Genomic DNA, 21,473 nt, shown 5'->3' with positions numbered 1-21,473 from the left:
ATTGTGTTAAGGGAACAATTTGCTACAACTTTTGTAGTAAAAGTTTTTCTGTATTCTGCTCCGAATACCGTTTTTTTTCAACACTCTTGTAATTTCCACATTCTTGAAAAAATCTCCATATTGATGCACCTGGGAGCAAAAAAGTCACAGACCATTGTGTTAAGGGAACAATTTGCTACAACTTTTGTAGTAAAAGTTTTTCTGTATTCTGCTCCGGATACCGTTTTTTTTCAACACTCTTGTAATTTCCACATTCTTGAAAAAATCTCCACAATGGTGCATCTGGGAGCAAAAAAGTTACAGACCATTGTGTTAAGGGCACAATTTACTACAACTTTTGTAGTAAAAGTTTTTCTGTATTCTGCTCCGAATACCGTTTTTTTTCAACACTATTGTAATTTCCACATTCTTGAAAAAATCTCCATATTGATGCACCTGGGAGCAAAAAAGTCACAGACCATTGTGTTAAGGGCACAATTTCCTACAACTTTTGTAGTAAAAGTTTTTCTGTATTCTGCTCCGAATACCGTTTTTTTTCAACACTCCTCTAATTTCCACATTCTTGAAAAAATCTCCACAATGGTGCATCTGGGAGCAAAAAAGTCACAGACCATTGTGTTAATGGAACAATTTGCTACAACTTTTGTAGTAAAAGTTTTTCTGTATTCTGCTCCGGATACCGTTTTTTTTCAACACTCTTGTAATTTCCACATTCTTGAAAAAATCTCCACGATGGTGCATCTGGGAGCAAAAAAGTCACAGACCATTGTGTTAAGGGAACAATTTGCTACAACTTTTGTAGTAAAAGTTTTTCTGTATTCTGCTCCGGATACCGTTTTTTTTCAACACTCTTGTAATTTCCACATTCTTGAAAAAATCTCCACAATGGTGCATCTGGGAGCAAAAAAGTTACAGACCATTGTGTTAAGGGCACAATTTACTACAACTTTTGTAGTAAAAGTTTTTCTGTATTCTGCTCCGAATACCGTTTTTTTTCAACACTCTTGTAATTTCCACATTCTTGAAAAAATCTCCACATTGATGCATCTGGGAGCAAAAAAGTCACGGACCATTGTGTTAAGGGCACAATTTGCTACAACCTTTGTAGTAAAAGTTTTTCTGTATTCTGCTCCGGATACCGTTTTTTTTCAACACTCTTGTAATTTCCACATTCTTGAAAAAATCTCCACAATGGTGCAACTGGGAGCAAAAAAGTCACAGACCATTGTGTTAAGGGAACAATTTGCTACAACTTTTGTAGTAAAAGTTTTTCTGTATTCTGCTCCGAATACCGTTTTTTTTCAACACTCTTGTAATTTCCACATTCTTGAAAAAATCTCCACAATGGTGCAACTGGGAGCAAAAAAGTCACAGACCATTGTGTTAAGGGAACAATTTGCTACAACTTTTGTAGTAAAAGTTTTTCTGTATTCTGCTCCGGATACCGTTTTTTTTCAACACTCTTGTAATTTCCACATTCTTGAAAAAATCTCCACGATGGTGCATCTGGGAGCAAAAAAGTCACAGACCATTGTGTTAAGGGAACAATTTGCTACAACTTTTGTAGTAAAAGTTTTTCTGTATTCTGCTCCGAATACCGTTTTTTTTCAACACTCTTGTAATTTCCACATTCTTGAAAAAATCTCCATATTGATGCACCTGGGAGCAAAAAAGTCACAGACCATTGTGTTAAGGGAACAATTTGCTACAACTTTTGTAGTAAAAGTTTTTCTGTATTCTGCTCCGGATACCGTTTTTTTTCAACACTCTTGTAATTTCCACATTCTTGAAAAAATCTCCACAATGGTGCATCTGGGAGCAAAAAAGTCACAGACCATTGTGTTAAGGGAACAATTTGCTACAACTTTTGTAGTAAAAGTTTTTCTGTATTCTGCTCCGAATACCGTTTTTTTTCAACACTCTTGTAATTTCCACATTCTTGAAAAAATCTCCACAATGGTGCAACTGGGAGCAAAAAAGTCACAGACCATTGTGTTAAGGGAACAATTTGCTACAACCTTTGTAGTAAAAGTTTTTCTGTATTCTGCTCCGGATACCGTTTTTTTTCAACACTCTTGTAATTTCCACATTCTTGAAAAAATCTCCACAATGGTGCAACTGGGAGCAAAAAAGTCACAGACCATTGTGTTAAGGGAACAATTTGCTACAACTTTTGTAGTAAAAGTTTTTCTGTATTCTGCTCCGGATACCGTTTTTTTTCAACACTCTTGTAATTTCCACATTCTTGAAAAAATCTCCACGATGGTGCATCTGGGAGCAAAAAAGTCACAGACCATTGTGTTAAGGGAACAATTTGCTACAACTTTTGTAGTAAAAGTTTTTCTGTATTCTGCTCCGAATACCGTTTTTTTTCAACACTCTTGTAATTTCCACATTCTTGAAAAAATCTCCATATTGATGCACCTGGGAGCAAAAAAGTCACAGACCATTGTGTTAAGGGAACAATTTGCTACAACTTTTGTAGTAAAAGTTTTTCTGTATTCTGCTCCGGATACCGTTTTTTTTCAACACTCTTGTAATTTCCACATTCTTGAAAAAATCTCCACAATGGTGCATCTGGGAGCAAAAAAGTTACAGACCATTGTGTTAAGGGCACAATTTACTACAACTTTTGTAGTAAAAGTTTTTCTGTATTCTGCTCCGAATACCGTTTTTTTTCAACACTCTTGTAATTTCCACATTCTTGAAAAAATCTCCATATTGATGCACCTGGGAGCAAAAAAGTCACAGACCATTGTGTTAAGGGCAGAATTTCCTACAACTTTTGTAGTAAAAGTTTTTCTGTATTCTGCTCCGGATACCGTTTTTTTTCAACACTCTTGTAATTTCCACATTCTTGAAAAAATCTCCACAATGGTGCATCTGGGAGCAAAAAAGTTACAGACCATTGTGTTAAGGGCACAATTTACTACAACTTTTGTAGTAAAAGTTTTTCTGTATTCTGCTCCGAATACCGTTTTTTTTCAACACTCCTCTAATTTCCACATTCTTGAAAAAATCTCCACAATGGTGCATCTGGGAGCAAAAAAGTCACAGACCATTGTGTTAATGGAACAATTTGCTACAACTTTTGTAGTAAAAGTTTTTCTGTATTCTGCTCCGGATACCGTTTTTTTTCAACACTCTTGTAATTTCCACATTCTTGAAAAAATCTCCACGATGGTGCATCTGGGAGCAAAAAAGTCACAGACCATTGTGTTAAGGGAACAATTTGCTACAACTTTTGTAGTAAAAGTTTTTCTGTATTCTGCTCCGAATACCGTTTTTTTTCAACACTCTTGTAATTTCCACATTCTTGAAAAAATCTCCATATTGATGCACCTGGGAGCAAAAAAGTCACAGACCATTGTGTTAAGGGAACAATTTGCTACAACTTTTGTAGTAAAAGTTTTTCTGTATTCTGCTCCGGATACCGTTTTTTTTCAACACTCTTGTAATTTCCACATTCTTGAAAAAATCTCCACAATGGTGCATCTGGGAGCAAAAAAGTTACAGACCATTGTGTTAAGGGCACAATTTACTACAACTTTTGTAGTAAAAGTTTTTCTGTATTCTGCTCCGAATACCGTTTTTTTTCAACACTATTGTAATTTCCACATTCTTGAAAAAATCTCCATATTGATGCACCTGGGAGCAAAAAAGTCACAGACCATTGTGTTAAGGGCACAATTTCCTACAACTTTTGTAGTAAAAGTTTTTCTGTATTCTGCTCCGAATACCGTTTTTTTTCAACACTCCTCTAATTTCCACATTCTTGAAAAAATCTCCACAATGGTGCATCTGGGAGCAAAAAAGTCACAGACCATTGTGTTAATGGAACAATTTGCTACAACTTTTGTAGTAAAAGTTTTTCTGTATTCTGCTCCGGATACCGTTTTTTTTCAACACTCTTGTAATTTCCACATTCTTGAAAAAATCTCCACGATGGTGCATCTGGGAGCAAAAAAGTCACAGACCATTGTGTTAAGGGAACAATTTGCTACAACTTTTGTAGTAAAAGTTTTTCTGTATTCTGCTCCGGATACCGTTTTTTTTCAACACTCTTGTAATTTCCACATTCTTGAAAAAATCTCCACAATGGTGCATCTGGGAGCAAAAAAGTTACAGACCATTGTGTTAAGGGCACAATTTACTACAACTTTTGTAGTAAAAGTTTTTCTGTATTCTGCTCCGAATACCGTTTTTTTTCAACACTCTTGTAATTTCCACATTCTTGAAAAAATCTCCACATTGATGCATCTGGGAGCAAAAAAGTCACGGACCATTGTGTTAAGGGCACAATTTGCTACAACCTTTGTAGTAAAAGTTTTTCTGTATTCTGCTCCGGATACCGTTTTTTTTCAACACTCTTGTAATTTCCACATTCTTGAAAAAATCTCCACAATGGTGCAACTGGGAGCAAAAAAGTCACAGACCATTGTGTTAAGGGAACAATTTGCTACAACTTTTGTAGTAAAAGTTTTTCTGTATTCTGCTCCGAATACCGTTTTTTTTCAACACTCTTGTAATTTCCACATTCTTGAAAAAATCTCCACAATGGTGCAACTGGGAGCAAAAAAGTCACAGACCATTGTGTTAAGGGAACAATTTGCTACAACTTTTGTAGTAAAAGTTTTTCTGTATTCTGCTCCGGATACCGTTTTTTTTCAACACTCTTGTAATTTCCACATTCTTGAAAAAATCTCCACGATGGTGCATCTGGGAGCAAAAAAGTCACAGACCATTGTGTTAAGGGAACAATTTGCTACAACTTTTGTAGTAAAAGTTTTTCTGTATTCTGCTCCGAATACCGTTTTTTTTCAACACTCTTGTAATTTCCACATTCTTGAAAAAATCTCCATATTGATGCACCTGGGAGCAAAAAAGTCACAGACCATTGTGTTAAGGGAACAATTTGCTACAACTTTTGTAGTAAAAGTTTTTCTGTATTCTGCTCCGGATACCGTTTTTTTTCAACACTCTTGTAATTTCCACATTCTTGAAAAAATCTCCACAATGGTGCATCTGGGAGCAAAAAAGTCACAGACCATTGTGTTAAGGGAACAATTTGCTACAACTTTTGTAGTAAAAGTTTTTCTGTATTCTGCTCCGAATACCGTTTTTTTTCAACACTCTTGTAATTTCCACATTCTTGAAAAAATCTCCACAATGGTGCAACTGGGAGCAAAAAAGTCACAGACCATTGTGTTAAGGGAACAATTTGCTACAACCTTTGTAGTAAAAGTTTTTCTGTATTCTGCTCCGGATACCGTTTTTTTTCAACACTCTTGTAATTTCCACATTCTTGAAAAAATCTCCACAATGGTGCAACTGGGAGCAAAAAAGTCACAGACCATTGTGTTAAGGGAACAATTTGCTACAACTTTTGTAGTAAAAGTTTTTCTGTATTCTGCTCCGGATACCGTTTTTTTTCAACACTCTTGTAATTTCCACATTCTTGAAAAAATCTCCACGATGGTGCATCTGGGAGCAAAAAAGTCACAGACCATTGTGTTAAGGGAACAATTTGCTACAACTTTTGTAGTAAAAGTTTTTCTGTATTCTGCTCCGAATACCGTTTTTTTTCAACACTCTTGTAATTTCCACATTCTTGAAAAAATCTCCATATTGATGCACCTGGGAGCAAAAAAGTCACAGACCATTGTGTTAAGGGAACAATTTGCTACAACTTTTGTAGTAAAAGTTTTTCTGTATTCTGCTCCGGATACCGTTTTTTTTCAACACTCTTGTAATTTCCACATTCTTGAAAAAATCTCCACAATGGTGCATCTGGGAGCAAAAAAGTTACAGACCATTGTGTTAAGGGCACAATTTACTACAACTTTTGTAGTAAAAGTTTTTCTGTATTCTGCTCCGAATACCGTTTTTTTTCAACACTCTTGTAATTTCCACATTCTTGAAAAAATCTCCATATTGATGCACCTGGGAGCAAAAAAGTCACAGACCATTGTGTTAAGGGCAGAATTTCCTACAACTTTTGTAGTAAAAGTTTTTCTGTATTCTGCTCCGGATACCGTTTTTTTTCAACACTCTTGTAATTTCCACATTCTTGAAAAAATCTCCACAATGGTGCATCTGGGAGCAAAAAAGTTACAGACCATTGTGTTAAGGGCACAATTTACTACAACTTTTGTAGTAAAAGTTTTTCTGTATTCTGCTCCGAATACCGTTTTTTTTCAACACTCTTCTAATTTCCACATTCTTGAAAAAATCTCCACAATGGTGCATCTGGGAGCAAAAAAGTCACAGACCATTGTGTTAATGGAACAATTTGCTACAACTTTTGTAGTAAAAGTTTTTCTGTATTCTGCTCCGGATACCGTTTTTTTTCAACACTCTTGTAATTTCCACATTCTTGAAAAAATCTCCACGATGGTGCATCTGGGAGCAAAAAAGTCACAGACCATTGTGTTAAGGGAACAATTTGCTACAACTTTTGTAGTAAAAGTTTTTCTGTATTCTGCTCCGAATACCGTTTTTTTTCAACACTCTTGTAATTTCCACATTCTTGAAAAAATCTCCATATTGATGCACCTGGGAGCAAAAAAGTCACAGACCATTGTGTTAAGGGAACAATTTGCTACAACTTTTGTAGTAAAAGTTTTTCTGTATTCTGCTCCGGATACCGTTTTTTTTCAACACTCTTGTAATTTCCACATTCTTGAAAAAATCTCCACAATGGTGCATCTGGGAGCAAAAAAGTTACAGACCATTGTGTTAAGGGCACAATTTACTACAACTTTTGTAGTAAAAGTTTTTCTGTATTCTGCTCCGAATACCGTTTTTTTTCAACACTCTTGTAATTTCCACATTCTTGAAAAAATCTCCATATTGATGCACCTGGGAGCAAAAAAGTCACAGACCATTGTGTTAAGGGCACAATTTCCTACAACTTTTGTAGTAAAAGTTTTTCTGTATTCTGCTCCGGATACCGTTCTTTTTCAACACTCTTGTAATTTCCACATTCTTGAAAAAATCTCCACAATGGTGCAACTGGGAGCAAAAAAGTCACAGACCATTGTGTTAAGGGAACAATTTGCTACAACTTTTGTAGTAAAAGTTTTTCTGTATTCTGCTCCGGATACCGTTTTTTTTCAACACTCTTGTAATTTCCACATTCTTGAAAAAATCTCCACGATGGTGCATCTGGGAGCAAAAAAGTCACAGACCATTGTGTTAAGGGAACAATTTGCTACAACTTTTGTAGTAAAAGTTTTTCTGTATTCTGCTCCGGATACCGTTTTTTTTCAACACTCTTGTAATTTCCACATTCTTGAAAAAATCTCCACGATGGTGCATCTGGGAGCAAAAAAGTCACAGACCATTGTGTTAAGGGAACAATTTGCTACAACTTTTGTAGTAAAAGTTTTTCTGTATTCTGCTCCGAATACCGTTTTTTTTCAACACTCTTGTAATTTCCACATTCTTGAAAAAATCTCCATATTGATGCACCTGGGAGCAAAAAAGTCACAGACCATTGTGTTAAGGGAACAATTTGCTACAACTTTTGTAGTAAAAGTTTTTCTGTATTCTGCTCCGGATACCGTTTTTTTCAACACTCTTGTAATTTCCACATTCTTGAAAAAATCTCCACAATGGTGCATCTGGGAGCAAAAAAGTTACAGACCATTGTGTTAAGGGCACAATTTACTACAACTTTTGTAGTAAAAGTTTTTCTGTATTCTGCTCCGAATACCGTTTTTTTTCAACACTCTTGTAATTTCCACATTCTTGAAAAAATCTCCATATTGATGCACCTGGGAGCAAAAAAGTCACAGACCATTGTGTTAAGGGCACAATTTCCTACAACTTTTGTAGTAAAAGTTTTTCTGTATTCTGCTCCGGATACCGTTTTTTTTCAACACTCTTGTAATTTCCACATTCTTGAAAAAATCTCCACAATGGTGCATCTGGGAGCAAAAAAGTTACAGACCATTGTGTTAAGGGCACAATTTACCACAACTTTTGTAGTAAAAGTTTTTCTGTATTCTGCTCCGAATACCGTTTTTTTTCAACACTCTTCTAATTTCCACATTCTTGAAAAAATCTCCACAATGGTGCATCTGGGAGCAAAAAAGTCACAGACCATTGTGTTAATGGAACAATTTGCTACAACTTTTGTAGTAAAAGTTTTTCTGTATTCTGCTCCGGATACCGTTTTTTTTCAACACTCTTGTAATTTCCACATTCTTGAAAAAATCTCCACGATGGTGCATCTGGGAGCAAAAAAGTCACAGACCATTGTGTTAAGGGAACAATTTGCTACAACTTTTGTAGTAAAAGTTTTTCTGTATTCTGCTCCGGATACCGTTTTTTTTCAACACTCTTGTAATTTCCACATTCTTGAAAAAATCTCCACAATGGTGCATCTGGGAGCAAAAAAGTTACAGACCATTGTGTTAAGGGCACAATTTACTACAACTTTTGTAGTAAAAGTTTTTCTGTATTCTGCTCCGAATACCGTTTTTTTTCAACACTCTTGTAATTTCCACATTCTTGAAAAAATCTCCACATTGATGCATCTGGGAGCAAAAAAGTCACGGACCATTGTGTTAAGGGCACAATTTGCTACAACCTTTGTAGTAAAAGTTTTTCTGTATTCTGCTCCGGATACCGTTTTTTTTCAACACTCTTGTAATTTCCACATTCTTGAAAAAATCTCCACAATGGTGCAACTGGGAGCAAAAAAGTCACAGACCACATTGTGTTAAGGGAACAATTTGCTACAACTTTTGTAGTAAAAGTTTTTCTGTATTCTGCTCCGAATACCGTTTTTTTTCAACACTCTTGTAATTTCCACATTCTTGAAAAAATCTCCACAATGGTGCAACTGGGAGCAAAAAAGTCACAGACCATTGTGTTAAGGGAACAATTTGCTACAACCTTTGTAGTAAAAGTTTTTCTGTATTCTGCTCCGGATACCGTTTTTTTTCAACACTCTTGTAATTTCCACATTCTTGAAAAAATCTCCACAATGGTGCAACTGGGAGCAAAAAAGTCACAGACCATTGTGTTAAGGGAACAATTTGCTACAACTTTTGTAGTAAAAGTTTTTCTGTATTCTGCTCCGGATACCGTTTTTTTTCAACACTCTTGTAATTTCCACATTCTTGAAAAAGTCTCCACGATGGTGCATCTGGGAGCAAAAAAGTCACAGACCATTGTGTTAAGGGAACAATTTGCTACAACTTTTGTAGTAAAAGTTTTTCTGTATTCTGCTCCGAATACCGTTTTTTTTCAACACTCTTGTAATTTCCACATTCTTGAAAAAATCTCCATATTGATGCACCTGGGAGCAAAAAAGTCACAGACCATTGTGTTAAGGGAACAATTTGCTACAACTTTTGTAGTAAAAGTTTTTCTGTATTCTGCTCCGGATACCGTTTTTTTTCAACACTCTTGTAATTTCCACATTCTTGAAAAAATCTCCACAATGGTGCATCTGGGAGCAAAAAAGTTACAGACCATTGTGTTAAGGGCACAATTTACTACAACTTTTGTAGTAAAAGTTTTTCTGTATTCTGCTCCGAATACCGTTTTTTTTCAACACTCTTGTAATTTCCACATTCTTGAAAAAATCTCCATATTGATGCACCTGGGAGCAAAAAAGTCACAGACCATTGTGTTAAGGGCACAATTTCCTACAACTTTTGTAGTAAAAGTTTTTCTGTATTCTGCTCCGGATACCGTTCTTTTTCAACACTCTTGTAATTTCCACATTCTTGAAAAAATCTCCACAATGGTGCAACTGGGAGCAAAAAAGTCACAGACCATTGTGTTAAGGGAACAATTTGCTACAACTTTTGTAGTAAAAGTTTTTCTGTATTCTGCTCCGGATACCGTTTTTTTTCAACACTCTTGTAATTTCCACATTCTTGAAAAAATCTCCACGATGGTGCATCTGGGAGCAAAAAAGTCACAGACCATTGTGTTAAGGGAACAATTTGCTACAACTTTTGTAGTAAAAGTTTTTCTGTATTCTGCTCCGGATACCGTTTTTTTTCAACACTCTTGTAATTTCCACATTCTTGAAAAAATCTCCATATTGATGCACCTGGGAGCAAAAAAGTCACAGACCATTGTGTTAAGGGAACAATTTGCTACAACTTTTGTAGTAAAAGTTTTTCTGTATTCTGCTCCGGATACCGTTTTTTTTCAACACTCTTGTAATTTCCACATTCTTGAAAAAATCTCCACAATGGTGCATCTGGGAGCAAAAAAGTTACAGACCATTGTGTTAAGGGCACAATTTACTACAACTTTTGTAGTAAAAGTTTTTCTGTATTCTGCTCCGAATACCGTTTTTTTTCAACACTCTTGTAATTTCCACATTCTTGAAAAAATCTCCATATTGATGCACCTGGGAGCAAAAAAGTCACAGACCATTGTGTTAAGGGCACAATTTCCTACAACTTTTGTAGTAAAAGTTTTTCTGTATTCTGCTCCGGATACCGTTCTTTTTCAACACTCTTGTAATTTCCACATTCTTGAAAAAATCTCCACAATGGTGCAACTGGGAGCAAAAAAGTCACAGACCATTGTGTTAAGGGAACAATTTGCTACAACTTTTGTAGTAAAAGTTTTTCTGTATTCTGCTCCGGATACCGTTTTTTTTCAACACTCTTGTAATTTCCACATTCTTGAAAAAATCTCCACGATGGTGCATCTGGGAGCAAAAAAGTCACAGACCATTGTGTTAAGGGAACAATTTGCTACAACTTTTGTAGTAAAAGTTTTTCTGTATTCTGCTCCGGATACCGTTTTTTTTCAACACTCTTGTAATTTCCACATTCTTGAAAAAATCTCCACGATGGTGCATCTGGGAGCAAAAAAGTCACAGACCATTGTGTTAAGGGAACAATTTGCTACAACTTTTGTAGTAAAAGTTTTTCTGTATTCTGCTCCGAATACCGTTTTTTTTCAACACTCTTGTAATTTCCACATTCTTGAAAAAATCTCCATATTGATGCACCTGGGAGCAAAAAAGTCACAGACCATTGTGTTAAGGGAACAATTTGCTACAACTTTTGTAGTAAAAGTTTTTCTGTATTCTGCTCCGGATACCGTTTTTTTTCAACACTCTTGTAATTTCCACATTCTTGAAAAAATCTCCACAATGGTGCATCTGGGAGCAAAAAAGTTACAGACCATTGTGTTAAGGGCACAATTTACTACAACTTTTGTAGTAAAAGTTTTTCTGTATTCTGCTCCGAATACCGTTTTTTTTCAACACTCTTGTAATTTCCACATTCTTGAAAAAATCTCCATATTGATGCACCTGGGAGCAAAAAAGTCACAGACCATTGTGTTAAGGGCACAATTTCCTACAACTTTTGTAGTAAAAGTTTTTCTGTATTCTGCTCCGGATACCGTTTTTTTTCAACACTCTTGTAATTTCCACATTCTTGAAAAAATCTCCACAATGGTGCATCTGGGAGCAAAAAAGTTACAGACCATTGTGTTAAGGGCACAATTTACTACAACTTTTGTAGTAAAAGTTTTTCTGTATTCTGCTCCGAATACCGTTTTTTTTCAACACTCTTCTAATTTCCACATTCTTGAAAAAATCTCCACAATGGTGCATCTGGGAGCAAAAAAGTCACAGACCATTGTGTTAATGGAACAATTTGCTACAACTTTTGTAGTAAAAGTTTTTCTGTATTCTGCTCCGGATACCGTTTTTTTTCAACACTCTTGTAATTTCCACATTCTTGAAAAAATCTCCACGATGGTGCATCTGGGAGCAAAAAAGTCACAGACCATTGTGTTAAGGGAACAATTTGCTACAACTTTTGTAGTAAAAGTTTTTCTGTATTCTGCTCCGGATACCGTTTTTTTTCAACACTCTTGTAATTTCCACATTCTTGAAAAAATCTCCACAATGGTGCATCTGGGAGCAAAAAAGTTACAGACCATTGTGTTAAGGGCACAATTTACTACAACTTTTGTAGTAAAAGTTTTTCTGTATTCTGCTCCGAATACCGTTTTTTTTCAACACTCTTGTAATTTCCACATTCTTGAAAAAATCTCCACATTGATGCATCTGGGAGCAAAAAAGTCACGGACCATTGTGTTAAGGGCACAATTTGCTACAACCTTTGTAGTAAAAGTTTTTCTGTATTCTGCTCCGGATACCGTTTTTTTTCAACACTCTTGTAATTTCCACATTCTTGAAAAAATCTCCACAATGGTGCAACTGGGAGCAAAAAAGTCACAGACCACATTGTGTTAAGGGAACAATTTGCTACAACTTTTGTAGTAAAAGTTTTTCTGTATTCTGCTCCGAATACCGTTTTTTTTCAACACTCTTGTAATTTCCACATTCTTGAAAAAATCTCCACAATGGTGCAACTGGGAGCAAAAAAGTCACAGACCATTGTGTTAAGGGAACAATTTGCTACAACCTTTGTAGTAAAAGTTTTTCTGTATTCTGCTCCGGATACCGTTTTTTTTCAACACTCTTGTAATTTCCACATTCTTGAAAAAATCTCCACAATGGTGCAACTGGGAGCAAAAAAGTCACAGACCATTGTGTTAAGGGAACAATTTGCTACAACTTTTGTAGTAAAAGTTTTTCTGTATTCTGCTCCGGATACCGTTTTTTTTCAACACTCTTGTAATTTCCACATTCTTGAAAAAGTCTCCACGATGGTGCATCTGGGAGCAAAAAAGTCACAGACCATTGTGTTAAGGGAACAATTTGCTACAACTTTTGTAGTAAAAGTTTTTCTGTATTCTGCTCCGAATACCGTTTTTTTTCAACACTCTTGTAATTTCCACATTCTTGAAAAAATCTCCATATTGATGCACCTGGGAGCAAAAAAGTCACAGACCATTGTGTTAAGGGAACAATTTGCTACAACTTTTGTAGTAAAAGTTTTTCTGTATTCTGCTCCGGATACCGTTTTTTTTCAACACTCTTGTAATTTCCACATTCTTGAAAAAATCTCCACAATGGTGCATCTGGGAGCAAAAAAGTCACAGACCATTGTGTTAAGGGAACAATTTGCTACAACTTTTGTAGTAAAAGTTTTTCTGTATTCTGCTCCGAATACCGTTTTTTTTCAACACTCTTGTAATTTCCACATTCTTGAAAAAATCTCCACAATGGTGCAACTGGGAGCAAAAAAGTCACAGACCATTGTGTTAAGGGAACAATTTGCTACAACCTTTGTAGTAAAAGTTTTTCTGTATTCTGCTCCGGATACCGTTTTTTTTCAACACTCTTGTAATTTCCACATTCTTGAAAAAATCTCCACAATGGTGCAACTGGGAGCAAAAAAGTCACAGACCATTGTGTTAAGGGAACAATTTGCTACAACTTTTGTAGTAAAAGTTTTTCTGTATTCTGCTCCGGATACCGTTTTTTTTCAACACTCTTGTAATTTCCACATTCTTGAAAAAATCTCCACGATGGTGCATCTGGGAGCAAAAAAGTCACAGACCATTGTGTTAAGGGAACAATTTGCTACAACTTTTGTAGTAAAAGTTTTTCTGTATTCTGCTCCGGATACCGTTTTTTTTCAACACTCTTGTAATTTCCACATTCTTGAAAAAATCTCCACGATGGTGCATCTGGGAGCAAAAAAGTCACAGACCATTGTGTTAAGGGAACAATTTGCTACAACTTTTGTAGTAAAAGTTTTTCTGTATTCTGCTCCGAATACCGTTTTTTTTCAACACTCTTGTAATTTCCACATTCTTGAAAAAATCTCCATATTGATGCACCTGGGAGCAAAAAAGTCACAGACCATTGTGTTAAGGGAACAATTTGCTACAACTTTTGTAGTAAAAGTTTTTCTGTATTCTGCTCCGGATACCGTTTTTTTTCAACACTCTTGTAATTTCCACATTCTTGAAAAAATCTCCACAATGGTGCATCTGGGAGCAAAAAAGTTACAGACCATTGTGTTAAGGGAACAATTTGCTACAACTTTTGTAGTAAAAGTTTTTCTGTATTCTGCTCCGGATACCGTTTTTTTTCAACACTCTTGTAATTTCCACATTCTTGAAAAAATCTCCATATTGATGCACCTGGGAGCAAAAAAGTCACAGACCATTGTGTTAAGGGCACAATTTCCTACAACTTTTGTAGTAAAAGTTTTTCTGTATTCTGCTCCGGATACCGTTTTTTTTCAACACTCTTGTAATTTCCACATTCTTGAAAAAATCTCCACGATGGTGCATCTGGGAGCAAAAAAGTCACAGACCATTGTGTTAAGGGAACAATTTGCTACAACTTTTGTAGTAAAAGTTTTTCTGTATTCTGCTCCGGATACCGTTTTTTTTCAACACTCTTGTAATTTCCACATTCTTGAAAAAATCTCCACAATGGTGCATCTGGGAGCAAAAAAGTTACAGACCATTGTGTTAAGGGCACAATTTACTACAACTTTTGTAGTAAAAGTTTTTCTGTATTCTGCTCCGAATACCGTTTTTTTTCAACACTCTTGTAATTTCCACATTCTTGAAAAAATCTCCACATTGATGCATCTGGGAGCAAAAAAGTCACGGACCATTGTGTTAAGGGCACAATTTGCTACAACCTTTGTAGTAAAAGTTTTTCTGTATTCTGCTCCGGATACCGTTTTTTTTCAACACTCTTGTAATTTCCACATTCTTGAAAAAATCTCCACAATGGTGCAACTGGGAGCAAAAAAGTCACAGACCACATTGTGTTAAGGGAACAATTTGCTACAACTTTTGTAGTAAAAGTTTTTCTGTATTCTGCTCCGAATACCGTTTTTTTTCAACACTCTTGTAATTTCCACATTCTTGAAAAAATCTCCACAATGGTGCAACTGGGAGCAAAAAAGTCACAGACCATTGTGTTAAGGGAACAATTTGCTACAACCTTTGTAGTAAAAGTTTTTCTGTATTCTGCTCCGGATACCGTTTTTTTTCAACACTCTTGTAATTTCCACATTCTTGAAAAAATCTCCACAATGGTGCAACTGGGAGCAAAAAAGTCACAGACCATTGTGTTAAGGGAACAATTTGCTACAACTTTTGTAGTAAAAGTTTTTCTGTATTCTGCTCCGGATACCGTTTTTTTTCAACACTCTTGTAATTTCCACATTCTTGAAAAAGTCTCCACGATGGTGCATCTGGGAGCAAAAAAGTCACAGACCATTGTGTTAAGGGAACAATTTGCTACAACTTTTGTAGTAAAAGTTTTTCTGTATTCTGCTCCGAATACCGTTTTTTTTCAACACTCTTGTAATTTCCACATTCTTGAAAAAATCTCCATATTGATGCACCTGGGAGCAAAAAAGTCACAGACCATTGTGTTAAGGGAACAATTTGCTACAACTTTTGTAGTAAAAGTTTTTCTGTATTCTGCTCCGGATACCGTTTTTTTTCAACACTCTTGTAATTTCCACATTCTTGAAAAAATCTCCACAATGGTGCATCTGGGAGCAAAAAAGTCACAGACCATTGTGTTAAGGGAACAATTTGCTACAACTTTTGTAGTAAAAGTTTTTCTGTATTCTGCTCCGAATACCGTTTTTTTTCAACACTCTTGTAATTTCCACATTCTTGAAAAAATCTCCACAATGGTGCAACTGGGAGCAAAAAAGTCACAGACCATTGTGTTAAGGGAACAATTTGCTACAACCTTTGTAGTAAAAGTTTTTCTGTATTCTGCTCCGGATACCGTTTTTTTTCAACACTCTTGTAATTTCCACATTCTTGAAAAAATCTCCACAATGGTGCAACTGGGAGCAAAAAAGTCACAGACCATTGTGTTAAGGGAACAATTTGCTACAACTTTTGTAGTAAAAGTTTTTCTGTATTCTGCTCCGGATACCGTTTTTTTTCAACACTCTTGTAATTTCCACATTCTTGAAAAAATCTCCACGATGGTGCATCTGGGAGCAAAAAAGTCACAGACCATTGTGTTAAGGGAACAATTTGCTACAACTTTTGTAGTAAAAGTTTTTCTGTATTCTGCTCCGGATACCGTTTTTTTTCAACACTCTTGTAATTTCCACATTCTTGAAAAAATCTCCACGATGGTGCATCTGGGAGCAAAAAAGTCACAGACCATTGTGTTAAGGGAACAATTTGCTACAACTTTTGTAGTAAAAGTTTTTCTGTATTCTGCTCCGAATACCGTTTTTTTTCAACACTCTTGTAATTTCCACATTCTTGAAAAAATCTCCATATTGATGCACCTGGGAGCAAAAAAGTCACAGACCATTGTGTTAAGGGAACAATTTGCTACAACTTTTGTAGTAAAAGTTTTTCTGTATTCTGCTCCGGATACCGTTTTTTTTCAACACTCTTGTAATTTCCACATTCTTGAAAAAATCTCCACAATGGTGCAACTGGGAGCAAAAAAGTCACAGACCATTGTGTTAAGGGAACAATTTGCTACAACTTTTGTAGTAAAAGTTTTTCTGTATTCTGCTCCGGATACCGTTTTTTTTCAACACTCTTGTAATTTCCACATTCTTGAAAAAATCTCCACGATGGTGCATCTGGGAGCAAAAAAGTCACAGACCATTGTGTTAAGGGAACAATTTGCTACAACTTTTGTAGTAAAAGTTTTTCTGTATTCTGCTCCGGATACCGTTTTTTTTCAACACTCTTGTAATTTCCACATTCTTGAAAAAATCTCCACGATGGTGCATCTGGGAGCAAAAAAGTCACAGACCATTGTGTTAAGGGAACAATTTGCTACAACTTTTGTAGTAAAAGTTTTTCTGTATTCTGCTCCGAATACCGTTTTTTTTCAACACTCTTGTAATTTCCACATTCTTGAAAAAATCTCCATATTGATGCACCTGGGAGCAAAAAAGTCACAGACCATTGTGTTAAGGGAACAATTTGCTACAACTTTTGTAGTAAAAGTTTTTCTGTATTCTGCTCCGGATACCGTTTTTTTTCAACACTCTTGTAATTTCCACATTCTTGAAAAAATCTCCACAATGGTGCATCTGGGAGCAAAAAAGTCACAGACCATTGTGTTAAGGGAACAATTTGCTACAACTTTTGTAGTAAAAGTTTTTCTGTATTCTGCTCCGGATACCGTTTTTTTTCAACACTCTTGTAATTTCCACATTCTTGAAAAAATCTCCACAATGGTGCAACTGGGAGCAAAAAAGTCACAGACCATTGTGTTAAGGGAACAATTTGCTACAACTTTTGTAGTAAAAGTTTTTCTGTATTCTGCTCCGGATACCGTTTTTTTTCAACACTCTTGTAATTTCCACATTCTTGAAAAAATCTCCACGATGGTGCATCTGGGAGCAAAAAAGTCACAGACCATTGTGTTAAGGGAACAATTTGCTACAACTTTTGTAGTAAAAGTTTTTCTGTATTCTGCTCCGGATACCGTTTTTTTTCAACACTCTTGTAATTTCCACATTCTTGAAAAAATCTCCACGATGGTGCATCTGGGAGCAAAAAAGTCACAGACCATTGTGTTAAGGGAACAATTTGCTACAACTTTTGTAGTAAAAGTTTTTCTGTATTCTGCTCCGAATACCGTTTTTTTTCAACACTCTTGTAATTTCCACATTCTTGAAAAAATCTCCATATTGATGCACCTGGGAGCAAAAAAGTCACAGACCATTGTGTTAAGGGAACAATTTGCTACAACTTTTGTAGTAAAAGTTTTTCTGTATTCTGCTCCGGATACCGTTTTTTTTCAACACTCTTGTAATTTCCACATTCTTGAAAAAATCTCCACAATGGTGCATCTGGGAGCAAAAAAGTTACAGACCATTGTGTTAAGGGAACAATTTGCTACAACTTTTGTAGTAAAAGTTTTTCTGTATTCTGCTCCGGATACCGTTTTTTTTCAACACTCTTGTAATTTCCACATTCTTGAAAAAATCTCCATATTGATGCACCTGGGAGCAAAAAAGTCACAGACCATTGTGTTAAGGGCACAATTTCCTACAACTTTTGTAGTAAAAGTTTTTCTGTATTCTGCTCCGGATACCGTTTTTTTTCAACACTCTTGTAATTTCCACATTCTTGAAAAAATCTCCACATTGATGCATCTGGGAGCAAAAAAGTCACGGACCATTGTGTTAAGGGCACAATTTGCTACAACCTTTGTAGTAAAAGTTTTTCTGTATTCTGCTCCGGATACCGTTTTTTTTCAACACTCTTGTAATTTCCACATTCTTGAAAAAATCTCCACAATGGTGCAACTGGGAGCAAAAAAGTCACAGACCACATTGTGTTAAGGGAACAATTTGCTACAACTTTTGTAGTAAAAGTTTTTCTGTATTCTGCTCCGAATACCGTTTTTTTTCAACACTCTTGTAATTTCCACATTCTTGAAAAAATCTCCACAATGGTGCAACTGGGAGCAAAAAAGTCACAGACCATTGTGTTAAGGGAACAATTTGCTACAACCTTTGTAGTAAAAGTTTTTCTGTATTCTGCTCCGGATACCGTTTTTTTTCAACACTCTTGTAATTTCCACATTCTTGAAAAAATCTCCACAATGGTGCAACTGGGAGCAAAAAAGTCACAGACCATTGTGTTAAGGGAACAATTTGCTACAACTTTTGTAGTAAAAGTTTTTCTGTATTCTGCTCCGGATACCGTTTTTTTTCAACACTCTTGTAATTTCCACATTCTTGAAAAAGTCTCCACGATGGTGCATCTGGGAGCAAAAAAGTCACAGACCATTGTGTTAAGGGAACAATTTGCTACAACTTTTGTAGTAAAAGTTTTTCTGTATTCTGCTCCGAATACCGTTTTTTTTCAACACTCTTGTAATTTCCACATTCTTGAAAAAATCTCCATATTGATGCACCTGGGAGCAAAAAAGTCACAGACCATTGTGTTAAGGGAACAATTTGCTACAACTTTTGTAGTAAAAGTTTTTCTGTATTCTGCTCCGGATACCGTTTTTTTTCAACACTCTTGTAATTTCCACATTCTTGAAAAAATCTCCACAATGGTGCATCTGGGAGCAAAAAAGTCACAGACCATTGTGTTAAGGGAACAATTTGCTACAACTTTTGTAGTAAAAGTTTTTCTGTATTCTGCTCCGAATACCGTTTTTTTTCAACACTCTTGTAATTTCCACATTCTTGAAAAAATCTCCACAATGGTGCAACTGGGAGCAAAAAAGTCACAGACCATTGTGTTAAGGGAACAATTTGCTACAACCTTTGTAGTAAAAGTTTTTCTGTATTCTGCTCCGGATACCGTTTTTTTTCAACACTCTTGTAATTTCCACATTCTTGAAAAAATCTCCACAATGGTGCAACTGGGAGCAAAAAAGTCACAGACCATTGTGTTAAGGGAACAATTTGCTACAACTTTTGTAGTAAAAGTTTTTCTGTATTCTGCTCCGGATACCGTTTTTTTTCAACACTCTTGTAATTTCCACATTCTTGAAAAAATCTCCACGATGGTGCATCTGGGAGCAAAAAAGTCACAGACCATTGTGTTAAGGGAACAATTTGCTACAACTTTTGTAGTAAAAGTTTTTCTGTATTCTGCTCCGGATACCGTTTTTTTTCAACACTCTTGTAATTTCCACATTCTTGAAAAAATCTCCACGATGGTGCATCTGGGAGCAAAAAAGTCACAGACCATTGTGTTAAGGGAACAATTTGCTACAACTTTTGTAGTAAAAGTTTTTCTGTATTCTGCTCCGAATACCGTTTTTTTTCAACACTCTTGTAATTTCCACATTCTTGAAAAAATCTCCATATTGATGCACCTGGGAGCAAAAAAGTCACAGACCATTGTGTTAAGGGAACAATTTGCTACAACTTTTGTAGTAAAAGTTTTTCTGTATTCTGCTCCGGATACCGTTTTTTTTCAACACTCTTGTAATTTCCACATTCTTGAAAAAATCTCCACAATGGTGCATCTGGGAGCAAAAAAGTTACAGACCATTGTGTTAAGGGAACAATTTGCTACAACTTTTGTAGTAAAAGTTTTTCTGTATTCTGCTCCGGATACCGTTTTTTTTCAACACTCTTGTAATTTCCACATTCTTGAAAAAATCTCCACAATGGTGCATCTGGGAGCAAAAAAGTTACAGACCATTGTGTTAAGGGCACAATTTACTACAACTTTTGTAGTAAAAGTTTTTCTGTATTCTGCTCCGAATACCGTTTTTTTTCAACACTCTTCTAATTTCCACATTCTTGAAAAAATCTCCATATTGATGCATCTGGGAGCAAAAAAGTCACAGACCATTGTGTTAAGGGAACAATTTGCTACAACTTTTGTAGTAAAAGTTTTTCTGTATTCTGCTCCGGATACCGTTTTTTTTCAACACTCTTGTAATTTCCACATTCTTGAAAAAATCTCCACAATGGTGCATCTGGGAGCAAAAAAGTTACAGACCATTGTGTTAAGGGCACAATTTACTACAACTTTTGTAGTAAAAGTTTTTCTGTATTCTGCTCCGAATACCGTTTTTTTTCAACACTCTTGTAATTTCCACATTCTTGAAAAAATCTCCACAATGGTGCATCTGGGAGCAAAAAAGTCACAGACCATTGTGTTAATGGAACAATTTGCTACAACTTTTGTAGTAAAAGTTTTTCTGTATTCTGCTCCGGATACCGTTTTTTTTCAACACTCTTGTAATTTCCACATTCTTGAAAAATCTCCACAATGGTGCATCTGGGAGCAAAAAAGTCACAGACCATTGTGTTAAGGGAACAATTTGCTACAACTTTTGTAGTAAAAGTTTTTCTGTATTCTGCTCCGAATACCGTTTTTTTTCAACACTCTTGTAATTTCCACATTCTTGAAAAAATCTCCACAATGGTGCAACTGGGAGCAAAAAAGTCACAGACCATTGTGTTAAGGGAACAATTTGCTACAACCTTTTGTAGTAAAAGTTTTTCTGTATTCTGCTCCGAATACCGTTTTTTTTCAACACTCTTCTAATTTCCACATTCTTGAAAAAATCTCCACAATGGTGCATCTGGGAGCAAAAAAGTCACAGACCATTGTGTTAATGGAACAATTTGCTACAACTTTTGTAGTAAAAGTTTTTCTGTATTCTGCTCCGGATACCGTTTTTTTTCAACACTCTTGTAATTTCCACATTCTTGAAAAAATCTCCACGATGGTGCATCTGGGAGCAAAAAAGTCACAGACCATTGTGTTAAGGGAACAATTTGCTACAACTTTTGTAGTAAAAGTTTTTCTGTATTCTGCTCCGGATACCGTTTTTTTTCAACACTCTTGTAATTTCCACATTCTTGAAAAAATCTCCACAATGGTGCATCTGGGAGCAAAAAAGTTACAGACCATTGTGTTAAGGGCACAATTTACTACAACTTTTGTAGTAAAAGTTTTTCTGTATTCTGCTCCGAATACCGTTTTTTTTCAACACTCTTGTAATTTCCACATTCTTGAAAAAATCTCCACATTGATGCATCTGGGAGCAAAAAAGTCACGGACCATTGTGTTAAGGGCACAATTTGCTACAACCTTTGTAGTAAAAGTTT

The sequence above is a fragment of the Onthophagus taurus genome, chromosome 10 (assembly GCF_036711975.1).
Source record: "Onthophagus taurus isolate NC chromosome 10, IU_Otau_3.0, whole genome shotgun sequence".
Taxonomy (NCBI): domain Eukaryota; kingdom Metazoa; phylum Arthropoda; class Insecta; order Coleoptera; family Scarabaeidae; genus Onthophagus; species Onthophagus taurus.
The sequence above is the reverse complement of the archived record's forward strand: the minus strand, read 5'-3'. Positions refer to the sequence as shown.